At 36.8% G+C, this 14,336-nt stretch overlaps 1 protein-coding gene across 3 annotated transcripts in view; it reads left to right on the forward strand.

The window, feature by feature from the left end:
• LOC100367399 (neuronal acetylcholine receptor subunit alpha-10-like) overlaps positions 1-14,336 on the forward strand; it is a 90,029-nt gene that overhangs the window by 22,687 nt on the left and 53,006 nt on the right. Inside the window, exon 1 of one of the 3 annotated variants that reach the window (XM_078006449.2) lies at positions 1,873-2,040. The exons of 1 other annotated variant lie outside the window; for it this stretch is intronic. The gene's annotated coding sequence lies outside the window, so the exon portion shown is untranslated. Of the gene's footprint in view, positions 1-1,872; positions 2,041-11,388; positions 11,526-14,336 lie in introns of those variants that run through there. One more of the 3 variants, XM_085504783.1, reaches the window with a different exon arrangement.

Consider the following 14,336-nt stretch of genomic DNA (forward strand, 5'->3'; position numbering starts at 1 on the left):
TTAAATCAATGTAAGTTTGTAGTCTGAATTGCAGCCTACATGATGGGAAACGTACGATTACTGTTTTCATACATACAGACCCTCTCAGCCTTTCGTTCGATTACATCCGATAAACAGATTTCTGAGTGTTAGTATTGTAACGAACACGGATATAGAAAACCATATGTAAAGTACACGGTCTCGCGTTGTGAGGGCGCTAAATCTATTCTACCATGCTTTGGTTTTCGCTGGTTCCCTGCGCCCCTCGTACCGTCATCTTGTGGCATGGTGCGCCACGATGGTGGCTGAGTCTAGGAACCAAATCTTAATGTATTTATATCAGAAATACGTACGAGCACTGTTGGAGGCTAAGAACCCACAATGACAGTGATATAGCCTCAAGTTATTTTGTAAGGGAACAATTGAAATAAAGAATGAATTATGGATAGTCTGTCTATTGTCACAGTTTAAATATACGAACCAACTACTTTGCGATCAAGTTTGTCAACGCACGTCTTGCCAATAGCAAATAATTACAAACAAGTGTGTATACTTGAAGAACATGCTTGACCTGCAAAGCAGAGTCTATGATTGTACAGCATTGCGTCAATGGTATCACACAGGAGTAATACACTGACTATCCACTTATTCATATTTACAATATGACATGTAATACTACTACCCGCGTTGTGGCACTACTACTATCGATGTGGTACTACTACCCGCGTTGTGGCACTACTACTATCGATGTGGTACTACTACTCGCGTTGTGGTACTACTACTCGCGTTGTGTTACTACTGCTCGCGCTGTGGTACTACTGCTCGCGTTGTGTTACTACTGCTCGCGTTGTGGTACTACCACTCGCGCTGTGGTACTACTACTCACGTCGTGGTACTACTACTCGCGTTTTGGTACTACTACTCGCGTTGTGGTACTACTACTCGCGCTGTGGTACTACTACCTGCGTTGTGGTACTACTAATCGCGTTTTGATACTACTACTCGCGTTGTGGTACTGCTCCTCGCGTTTTGGTACTACTACTCGCGTTGTGGTACTACTACTCGCGTTGTGGTACTACTACTCACGTTCTGGTACCATTACTCGCGTTGTGGTACTACTACTTCAATACTTCATTGCATGATCGAGAATACTCGTATGTAATGGTTTAGACTTACAAAACACCATGCTATTAACTCGAAACAATATGATGAAAGTAATCTCAATCGTCATTCCAACTACGAGAGAGCGGTGGTGGTGGTAGGGAGAGATAGAATAGGATGAGAAAAAAATGTACGATGTACGAAGATTAGATGAAATATTAATCTATGCCAAGCAAGGTAGATATGTGTACGGAAATAAATTGGTAGAGTATATATTCCAGCACAACAAGCGAGAAAATGATATAATATTCAAAATGGTTTGGATTCATTTGGGAGAAGGAAAATACGACTATCGTGATTTCTGGTAAGCGTTGATTAATTAATAGATCAACACATATGTTAAAAGTGACAAGTTCCTTCCCCTTCTTGTGGCAGCCGGATCCCCGAATATTAATTTAGACTATGCACCTGTCTTCGAACTGTATGAGTGCCTGTGCAATTTACTTCACATGCACCAAACTCAATGTCATTGACCAACGCATTGTGTCATCTTTGTGCACCACCGCTATGATCAATGCTTTCGTGACAGTTATTATCCGTGAGTGAATGAAAACAACATTTGTTAGCCATGATCTTTTCGAACGATAACATATATTTGAAGAATTTTCCTTGTTAGTCGATGAAAGGGTGCCCTCAGGGAGCAAACCGCGCAGCCCGATAAAGTGGAGTGGTGTAAAAATAACGAGAAGCTTAGGGAGCTATTGTCATGATGACGGTAAAGCACACGGAGCAGTGGAGTGATCGTATATCAAGTAAGCGGACCTAACCGACACAGCCCTGAACTGCGTACATGTACATGTGTGACTGTGCAAGCCTGCGATCTTTTGTCGAGGCCGCGTGACAACTATCATATCGAAGCGGTACGGTCGATGGTGGTGAGACATACGAGTACCTTCAGAGGTAAGAACGTTTCGCAGTAGGCCGTTGATTACACATGCGATCGTCGTTATACTTTACTATTCTGTGTTGAAATGACAGCTTACCATTCCTCTTTCGATAGTTTCAACACGTTTCTATTTACCTTTTACGCAATACTAGCATACAGTGTGACTACGTGCTACAAACTTACAAACTGTGAGTGCCTTTCTCCCTTCTCCTTTTAATGAACTCATTTTGGGCGAGTAATAAGTCTAAGTTTAATCATATATAATCCACACACACACACACACACACATATATATATATATATATATATATATATATATATATATATATATATATATATATATATATATATATATATATATATATATATATATATATATATATATATATGTTTTATTGCATATGCAGCAATGACCCACTTGTGTAGTTACTGATTGCCAACGAACAATGAAATGCAAGAATTAAGATTAATGTGAATTTACATCTTATTTGGCTGTTTAGTTTGCCAGACCATCATTTCCGCCGTTTATGTGGCACATAGTCTCTGCGCGTTCTGAATCAGTGAGTTTTCACCCTTAAACACAACTGTACATTTAATGACGCATTTCAATTATCTTTGACATTGTTGAGGACGAAGAGGTATTTTTACGAGCATAGTAAATCTTCGGTGTTTCGCAAGTGAATCGAATAGGCGAGTACAAATTAGCGTGTTTGGGTATCAACGACCTGAAACATCATTTGTATATCGTCAGGTTGATTTACTGAAACGATGGTAGCCTGATCTCTTTTGTCAGTATCACGCAATTTATTTGACACCACAGTGACACCGACCTGTGATTCTACACTATGAGCGGTTGGCAACTGACTTTCGGGAAATGTGATGGCGAGCTTCTATGCCGATCGCCAGAAACTGCACTGAACGTTGCCATAACGATGCTTACTTTTAGGACTTCTGCGCGTGTACTGTGATCAATTTCTTCTTCGTGATACATTCACTGCGAGGTTTAAAGTGCTGATTACTTCTGACATTCATACTACTGGCAATCTGCCTTAGCGGCCTGCGTTATTATTATCATTATACGATGGATATCTATAGTAGGTCGCATAATAGCAGATTAGCTTTCACACCGTGCGTGAATGTTGAAATATCGTCGGTGCAACAAACCACAACTAAGGCGCCAGTGTCTTTGCATTTCATTATTGTATTGCGGTCTATGCACGAAATAGTGCATCGTGACACAGATGTACCATTTGTTTACATTGCGATCACTTTGACCCATACAGTCCTGTTATCTGTACGTTTGAATGTAAGTAGACACACTCATTGAATGTATGAAATATTTACACTATCTTTAGATCTAATAGTAAGTTGGCTTTACTTCCATAACCAACATAATCTAATGGTATAATAGATGTTCTAAAATGTTATTATAGGGAAAGGCCATCACCATTACAACTTGGATTGTTTCTCATATTGTAATTGGTGTGAAAATCTCTGTCTGTTATGGTCGAACTCTTCTGGAATTCGTCACTTCCTACTGTTTACGATAGGGACCGTGAATTTGGTAAACAGTTTATTGCTTAATTGCCATACGCAGATTAAATGGTAAAGTTATATGCGCAGGGAGACAATACAATCAACCTTGAACCTCAACTTGAATGGTATCCGTGGTCCAGTGTCATCGATATAACGAACAGGTCGCGTTGTTCCGTGAGAAACTTAGACGCGAAACTCTGTTGACACGGACATGTAAACATATGCTCATTGACGTATAGGTGGGCATAATCAAACCGCTGTTTGTCTTCTACACTATTAGTGAACAGGACAAATACTAAAGATGTATTGCTGTTGCCTGTGTACAAAATAGTCTACCCTAATGTAAGAGGCTCAATCCTGGAAAAACAATTGTGTTATTAAAAGTATTATATTATATTATGATTTATACGTTCAGGGTAAACCCATTAGTACGCCTAGTACAATATTAATGAAAAAACATTAATAACAAAGGTCAGTTTCCGTACCTTATATAACCCCTAGTTCACAATGTGTTTGGTTCAATGACAATGGCTGGAATTGAAAAAAATACTTTATGAATATGGCATGTATTAGAAATTTTTGACAAGAAAATGCGTTTTTCATTATAATACACTTACAATAATAATGATATAATGCAATGTATTATCTGTATCGCGCATGCGTGCCACAGGCTTCATGCTCGTGTAGTGTCACAGTTCCGATTATGAACACATCACATTCATATACACATTTAAAACAATTTAAACAACAAAGAATTACTGCTACCATATACATGTGTATACATATTGATATAGTGGTCCGGAACAAGTAATACTAAAACGGAAATAATCACTTGTTTCCATGCATATCCGGGATAGCTAGAAAGGACCAGATTGGATTCGAAGGAGAATCACTAAGAAAGGCTCTATTATGAACCCGGAGAACTTCATAAGCTACTACGTGGTCCACTTTGTTCTATTGCCGAGTGATCTGATAAGATCGGCTCATAATAAGACTTCGTTATTTGGAGGATCAGGCTCATCATCGAACCAGAAATCTATTTTTATCTCAATCGACGAGTGACGCCAATAGTTTGAACTCCCAACGGACATCGCGTCATGCGCTTGAATATCCTATACCGATTTGAAGATAGTATATCTGTACACCGTCAACTTACATCGACGTATATGTCTGACTGCAGTCATTGATTACACGTCTGCGTATCGCGCCACGCAGTCCCTGCCAACGAGGTAACCATCGTTCATTGCCGTGGTCTATGGTTAATGTCATTTACGTTGAACTATATACACTTGGCAGGCGGTAATGATCTAGCCTGACTCACATCACGCTCATTTAACATCATACCGCCTTCTTAATGGTAATTTTTCTTTACTCGTAATTTGTAACCAATTACTATTTGTACACTAAAAGCAATTGACGATTCTAAGCACATGTATAATGGACCCTTCTTGACTACGGCTTTATACTAAAATGACGCCATTGCCTTTGCACTTGTGCCTATTGTGGACTAATTTGGACATATTTCTTGCAGTATGTCCCTGGAGACACCTATACAAAGATGAGAATTACGAACACATTTCGCCTCGGTTAACCCGACCGAGCCTCTGAATGAGCGTGATGCAGCCATTCACACGACACGACTGACCACCATCACAATGATATCGTTGCTGGCTTTGCTCGGCACCCTATCACGGCCCCTTTGCTCGGTGGGCGTAAATATAACGTTAAGTTCATGTGCGATATTTTCAACTGAGCACTCGTTGTTAGTGGAATGAGTAATGAACACAGTGCCAAAATCTGCTCCAATTGTTCTTGAATTTTAAAGCATAATAAAAAGTGTACTACTCGTTAAAAGACAAATGTAGCAGCTATGCACATTAACTTTAAGTTTGTAAGTTATTATGGTTGTTATATTCGTTACAGTTCACACTTTCGCAATGACCAGGTGTCTACTATTTGAAAGCAGTGAATCGACGCAGTAGATTCATCAGTTGTCATGCTATAATTTTACACTTTATTTCTCACTTAAAAAGTTTAAAGCGCGGCGGTCGTCGCGCAGCGCGTGTTCGAATTTCATGTAATTAAACAATGTATTTTACACGCGTTGTATGCGTCGCTATGAGTCCCATATCGAACAAGACGCGGCGACTGCCGCCGATTAAATAAGTAGTATAAGTAGATAATAATATGAAATACGCAGAACACATGGTGTCAATGGATATCTAACAAAGAGGGCTACGATATTTGAGAAAATTGTTTCCATTGAACGACCATTTCGGCGGGATAGTAAATATAACTTAAAAATTATAATCTAAATCGACCAAATTCGGTACAAATTAATAATAGTAAGTAATGCATGTAAATATCGTGTCATGGAATCTTGTCGGATTAGTGAAAATTGGAACCCAGCGTGTTACTGTTTCAAGTAAAAAAATAATAATAAAATGCAATCAATTCATTGGGAAAGTCATGAAAATTTAGGCTATCCAATATAATCAAATAGATGTACACAACGACCAACTAAAAGCTGTCGTTTCAGTCTTAAATCTCCGATATATTCGACCTTCAGCGATATGGTCATTTATGACAAATTGATAAACTACTAAAAAATGGTTGACATTATCATGAGAACGCCAAATCGAAGTCAGTCAAGCAGACATGTGTTGAAGATTTGACGGTCGCGGCAAAATGTAAATCATGTGAAATTCAGTAAACTTCACTTAATCAAAATTTGAAACATTTTTAAAAGACTTTTCAATAACTTGAAAACAATTGAAAAATTACGTCTTTCTAAAATCGTGACATTGTCCTAGACCCTGCCATTACGATTCACCCTGAACTACTCTCAGACTGCATGTTCATGATTAATATCGGACAATCTCCGCGAATTGATTTGGCACAGTAGAATGGCAGAGATAAAATTTGTGTGTACGTGTTTGGTACTTAAGTAGGTCTATTATGATTGCTGCAATCACGTGACTGGTGGTAAATGACTATGTTTATCGTGTAACTTATTTAAAGGAAATTTCATAATTAGCATTATTCGCATGAAAACAAACATAGAATGTGTTTAACAAAATTAAGAGTGTCTTTCCGCATGCCTTGGAATGGAAAAGGCAAGTATAATGACACCAGAAGAGACAACTGATTTTGTAAGCTCTGTAATTGCAATTAAATTGGAGATGAAATTGAATACATTTTTTATTGTTATCAACAATGCATCTCTAACGGAAACTTCTTCGACAGTTAGTTTATTTATACACCTAGAATTCAAAGCTTTTGGCAATCAATATTATTATTGTTTTATAAGAATTGATCATTTTAGTAGAAATAATTTAGTATATTTTGTTTATAGTATATTAGAATTGTTTTAGTTTGTATGTCTTCACTGCGATAAAGAGTTTCCGTTTTCAGCATTGTGAAATTGTTTCAGAAAGAAATAAAGTTCGATATCTGCAATTTGGTCATTTCATTTCAAGGTCTTTCAATCAAAGTAACGAGACCGAAACGACAATTTTATATTGCTCTCATTAAGCACGTGACACTTCCAACGCAACGGCCACTGGTGACTAACATAAGAAGCATGTTTTTGTTTTCTTCATTTTCCAGTTTGTTTAACATCCCTCCTTTTTCGACACGCATGCTGTGCCCCCTCCCACCAAGTAATAAAATAAGAAGTACATGTGACCTCAAGTAACAACTCATTCCGGGCACTCTCACTGAGATCGGCGTATCACTGAGACATCGTATGAAATCGTTTGAAGGAGGGCACGCTACTGGTAAATTATTATTTATAGACCGTTAAGAAAACAAACAAACAATAAACAAAACGATTTCTGTACTAAATGATGCTAATGTTTGCTTTATGATTGAACAGTGTAGCTCATTATCTTTGGCCTGTTCATTGTAACCACTTCAGTACTTATTCGCGGTGGTAATTATGCACCACGTGACCACTATCACGTGATGGATATTAATCCGGATTTGATGAGGTAAAACCACATAAATATACAGAAAACGATCTTGGCAATCCAGATAAATGACTCCCTCGATCAGGATAAAACTTAACTTAGCATAAATGCTGCAGGCCAGCCCTGAACACGCTTAGCAACACAACTTCACGGTTCAGTACTGAACGGATAAAAAGCGACTCACGTAGGCTCAATGTATTCTGTTTATACTGCATCATGATTCTCTGCTGTTTCGACATCGACTTGTGAAAAATTACCAGTCAATAAAAGAAGTAAAAACCCGTCGGGTAATTATTTTATTTTGTCGGAAGCAATTACGAGATTAACATGTCGGAAAACATGTGTTAAACAAAGAACTGTCAAACAGGGTACAATAAGAAGAATTGTAACATATATGTGTATCGGAATTACACGCGTGTTAAAAACACAATGACGACTGAATTACCCGTTAGCAAAACAGTGCCGAGTGACCCGAATGTACAACAATGGAAGGAACACAATCGACGTGGTGGGAGTCTAACATTAAGAAAATAGAACAAAAAGTTCATTCAAGGGAGGAGCAATAACGGTCAATGTTTTTGCAAAACAAAAGCACACGACCTTTCAAGGTTATTTTTAATAGTTTGTGATTCTAAAACACGACAAACAATAACGACGAACTCAGAAACAAATAAAGTAATGCTCTTGGCAATAACCTTTTTCGGATATTTAAATTGATTGCCATGGGATCATTGAGTTTTATGGTATTTGTAATTACAAGTTTGTCATGAATATTCACATAGTGATAGGCTAGAATGTACTAGTAATGTAGCGCCACTGCATCTGTCGGCAAAATGATCGCAACAACTGCGATAGAATAACGTTAAATTTACTATATCGATTGCAGCAGTACAGTGATTTATGTAATGACTTACAACAATAGCACTTTATGAGATCGTTATTATACATATTTGTCTATTGTAGTTGACCTTGTACTCTGCGGAGAAACAGTGAAGGCATTCCTCAATCTCAGACTAGTAATAGATCCTGAGCCTATATTACACTTTTCATACTACATGTCAGCCAAACTACGTGATTTACATTCCGTGTATTACATAGAACATATGTTTTTTTTGTATTTCTTAATTTATTTTTGAGTTTCACTGATCAATTTTACAACTTGTGTACTGCACAAATTATCTATTATACCATCATTAACAGTAAATTTAAATTTAATAAGATAACAGTTTAGTAAAGATTCTGCGCACAAATATTTAACATCTTCCTCGTATACCTGGAACCCAAACACTGATTTAAATGACATCGAGCCCCTATAAATTTAACACCCAGCATAATGACCCAGTTTATTTAATATACTAAACTATGCCATGTATATTTCCCGTTTTCAGTTCAATTCCACACTGTTTTAAAAACGCTCTGGCTGGGTACCTTACTTTCAACTCCATGTTATTTAATGCGTTTCCCACGAATAAAAACTTGTCTTTTTGCCAATATATCGGTTATGCCATACACTCCGATTATGGACATGATTTTTACATTTGGATACAAGCAACGTTTGTAACATACTACGAAAGAACCGCTTACATTTTAAGCATTCCCATAGACACTTTTTCTTATTAAGACATTATTATTACATAATGTGTACTAACTGAAGCAGTAATGATGACGACGATTGCATATGGAATATCGCACACGTCTGCATATTTGCATGGCTTCAAGTCACGCTATCTCTATACTGTAATGTACACCATATTTTATGTAGGTATAAATCAAATCCGACTTATATAAGTTACAGATTGTGATCCTGACAAAATAACGAGTACGGTTACAAAGGTTGTGTCTGTACGTATCATCATATCCCTATTATAAGAAAGTGACAGACTAGTGTCAAAGGTGAGCGTCCCATATATATGTGTCATGATAACTTGATATATGTTGTTATATTATAAGAATGCAAATCTAATATGCATCGTGATAATATCAAGAACAAACAAACTTTGGATTCTACACGTTATTCAAACATTCGCGTAAGACCCCACCCCTGAGGTTCCGCTTACAAATTGACATTGAGGAATGAGAACCGTTTCTTTATTTAAATATTGGATTAAGTTGGAGAGATCACATCGACCTTCTGAATACGTGCCACGTGTCACCGTTTTGATGAAGGAAGAAAACGACAATCCGTGTTGCCTGTAGTTACAACATAGCTAATTTTAGTATCACTTTCAACTTGTGACCGATTGAGCTATGTCAAGAATTCTTTAAGTATCGACGACAGTGTTACAGTTTACCTAACTTAAAGCAAGTACACGCCAAAGTCAACCGGGAACACCATCCCCTGGTATGCCTTGTTGTGATTGAACTTCTGTAACAAGAACATATGTTGGGTTTCAGTGGGACTCACGTTGTGGGTCAATATTATTGCTCCGGTAATGAGCTGGATATGTTCAGGAGAAAGTGATACCACGAACCAGAGAAGGGTAATATAGAAGGGTAATGTGTTATATAAAAATATATACTTTTGTGTTGTAAGTAGACGTCACATTTCCATATAACTTTGCCACATTAATTTGACTTGAGTTCAACGTACGCAATTTGAAACGGATAGGCTTAAAGAGATGTGACGTAAGGCCTGCGTACGCCCACGTTTTTGTTCTCTGGTTGTTTTTCACTTACATCGCATTGTATTTCGTAGTTAATTCAAACGCAGTACTAAAACAAAAATAGAGATTGACGTAGCTTACAGTCTTACATACTTTATCTCCGCGTCAAGTCTGTAGAAATATTTTGGTTTAATCCAATTAATGTTATTAACTAAATACATTTTAAATATCATTTAAATGAGATTGCTACGTGCGTATTCTGTTTGCACGAGACTAAACTCACGCACATACATTCAGTTAAATGGTGCTATACAAGGGCAACTTGGGTTTCTGGGTATTTTGAAAGCGGTCCATGAAACCAATATCGAGAGAAATATATAAATGACGTAGGTTAATTTCACTTGAATGAGAATCTACCTGGACATACGTGTATGGCAGTGCAGTAGAACCATACAAACTGTTATAAGTGTTTGAGCAAATGTTCCCCGGTGAGCTGAATATAATGTATAGATGTTAGTTTCATTCATTCCTGAACAAATTTCACCTGAAGCTAGATATACCTTGTCGGAATTTGAGCTTTTATTAAGTTCCGTTTTTGTGTTTGTTTTGCGTCTATACCCCATAATATCGGCAGGTAAACACGTCTAGTGGAAGTGACGGCAAATTGTATTATCTGATTACATTATCACTGAGCAGTACTACGCCGCAATTCACGTGAACACGTCTGTTATTGCCATTTGTGGTATAATTACTAGTAAACATTGTCGATATTTATGTTGGTTCACTGACTGTATGAGTTGTATATAGTGGGAACAGATCTATGGCATGACGTGAGTCCCTGTTAGACAGATGGAATGCTATATGAAAATTCGCTTGGCTTGACCACATCACAAATAAATATGCACAAACTCGAGTATATAAATTGAAACCCTGCTTACTGCTGGGGCAGATATAAGTATATTTTGAAACTATTACTTTATATGGTCCGGTAACGATTTAGTGAAATTACGTAATAATAATAAAATAATACTAATAATAAAAGATCCACTTCCACTTGAAAAATTACTCCTTATACATTCCGAGTTAAATGCCAAATGCGTTTACCAAACAGTCGCACGCAAGTGTGATTTCTACGGTGATTTGCACGACAAAGGCAGGTGACACCTCCGAACAATCCCCCTCACTGTTCACGTTTCAGGGGGAAGTAATAATATCACAATACTCAACAAAACGGCTAGGACTGATGAACCAAGGGTTAACTCTCTTCAGTGCAGTGGCGCATATGCAGAAAACAACATATTCGGCGACACGTCGTGTATTGTTACAGTCTGCAGTGGCCTTCGAGTTTGCGTCGACATATTGGTTGAAACTTGCACCGTGTCTGATTAAGTAAGTTACTGGTCGTTTAGTTTTAATATAATTAATTCTTCCATGTTCCGTGTTTATAGTATCGTCATTGGAATGATGATGCAATTCCGCTAGGAAAGAAATTCTATTGGTGAGAAAACATTAACTTGGACGACGAAAACTTTGAAAAAATATACTCTCAAACTTGATGCTTGATGTCATATTTTGGGACTTTGTTATCAGCCAATCTCAATAAATGCAGTATATTGGAAGTAATAAAATAAAAACAAATATATTCTTCCAAAATTGGAACGTACTCATACTCGTAAAGCATAACGTTTATTACTGAATGAATTGTAATTGGTAACACAGACAAATGAGTTTAAAATACACGCATTAATGCGCAATTCCTTATAACCGTGACGATGTGTAATGTGTTTGTTTAATGCACAGTAATGACGTCATAATTACTTCCCGTAACTCCCAAATATCCCATCACAACGGCTGGCGCTAACACTGTATGCAAACAAGGCATATACTATGCATACGGCATAGTTTGTGAATCGTGGCTCAGTGCTTGGCGATGATCAACGATACGCAAATCCTAGTATATCTTTAACACGGCGGCAATATAGTTACTGATCTGATCTGGTGTAAATGCATCGATATTTACGAAAAGTACGACATTGTTTATGTTCGACGACACGGGTGATGCCTATATTTGCATAAGCTTGAAACCAACGGAATCGTGAATATTAATATATTATATATATATGAAGGGAAAGTTGCTATGTATGCATTCTGGCAGTGCCAATCATATTATGTATTATGTACACAAGTCAGTTGCATGAGAGCAACTTTCAAACACTTACAAATAAGCAATCTTTAATTTACACTGCGCGAGGTGTCATGTATAAGTTGTAAAAACGATTTATTGTTCATGGTTATTAAATTTATTATTGACATTTGCATCAATCGTATATCGATCATTACATTTTACAGCCAATCGGCGTGACGTGTGTAAATCCATTTCCTTTCCTGTATAAATATTCTTTATAGTTATCATTAAATATTCTTTTAATTTAAATATAATTGTGGTGAACTATGATCGCAGAGCAAGTAGAATATTTATATCTATATATATCTGTTTATTGTATAATATTTGTTGAGTTCGATTTGTTGGAATATCCACTCGTTCAATGACATGATGAACTCAAACGTGTATGCACTTTGAATTATTAGTACGTACCAGTTATTCAAAACGCATACGCATTAACAAAGTATTTCATTAAACATACTCTATTTTGTGCTGGTTAATAATAATAATAATAATAATAATAATAATAATAATAATAATAATAATAATAATAATAATAATAATAATAATAATAATAAAAAAAATAATAAAAATAATAAAAATAATAATAATAATAGGGCCAAACTTGATTGAGTTGGAGGAGCGCTATAATTTGTGAGTTTCACTATCCACGGAGTGCTCCTTAAACATAATTGATCGACTCCTGATATCTTTAGAATTAATATCTTTCAGAGATCGATTAAAAGTGAATATGAAGTATACAAAACAATCCATTAACTGATTAAGCCTGTTGTCTTTGAGGCAAATGTGAACTGGTATATTTATCACGAAAGCTATTCAACATTGAATTTAATTATCTTGTCAGCTGCAGTCGGTTGGCCTCACACGACCCCATACTTCAGAGCCCGCGCTGTTATGCTGACACTGAATTTCACTACGGGATATCCGTTGCCCGCTACTCGTCGCTATCATTACTATTTTCCATGCATCGAAACACAGGATAAAATGAATGATAGTCTGGGAGTATTTTATTCTGAAATAAAAAAAAAAAAACAGTACTTGTGTCTGTTCCTTGAAGTGATGAACCTTTGAACGCTAACGGTTTCATCGCTACCGATTCTCTTATTTAATCACGTACTTTTTGTAACAGTTTTTATTGCCGTCTCGATAAATTGATTAAACACGACTGATTATAATATGCCAACTCAAATTCGAGGTTTTTTTATTCACACAACCCGTACAATGGCAATCAGTCATGAGTAAGGTGGCCTCATAATAACAGCCAGTATGGAGTTGATTAATAATGAAAGGCAGTACAGTGTCGACTCTTCAGCCATTCACGGTTACCTGTTTGGTGTTCAGTGTGGTCGTGCTGTTTCAAGTTTTAAGTTTTTCTATCAAGTCTTGGTTCTTTGTTTGATTCTGACAAGCAGTACTGGTTGTTTTGATTAGTTGTCACATATTGTTTGGAATACGTCTTTTATATATTGTATATCGCATTTATTATGCACAATTCCGATCAGATGGATGTAAATTCAATTATTGGATTAAACATTGAAAAGTGCACCGATATTTCAAAGTGAATATTTCTTGGTATAGTAATCGTATTGATTGGCAGCCCATCCAATAATGGCTTGCTTAATCTTCACGTATTCCTACTTGTAACAAACGTTTATCTCAATATAGTGGTTGACTGTTACTAACACGTGCAACTGTGACAGAATTACGTTTCACCGTTAACACCGAGCACATTCATTTGAAGACTGGATATAGTATGACCTTTAAACCAAGTGAAGGTACTTATAGCGTGGTACGCGCCACATACTCTTCCTGCTATTTACCAAATACAAAAACGTTTAGATTGAAACATATACTGTATCTTGTCGCACATTGACTTCTTTAGTGCATTAAATAGTTACAAATCCCCAAACAGATGTTTAAAGATTATTAGGACGATGATTTGATCGAACCATCAATGGCAGTTTAAATTTGTTCCAAAGAAACCCACACAAGACTTGTTTAATCGCCTTTGCACA

Source organism: Saccoglossus kowalevskii, chromosome 10, assembly GCF_978046115.1.
Source record: "Saccoglossus kowalevskii chromosome 10, keSacKowa6.1, whole genome shotgun sequence".
NCBI classification, from domain to species: domain Eukaryota; kingdom Metazoa; phylum Hemichordata; class Enteropneusta; family Harrimaniidae; genus Saccoglossus; species Saccoglossus kowalevskii.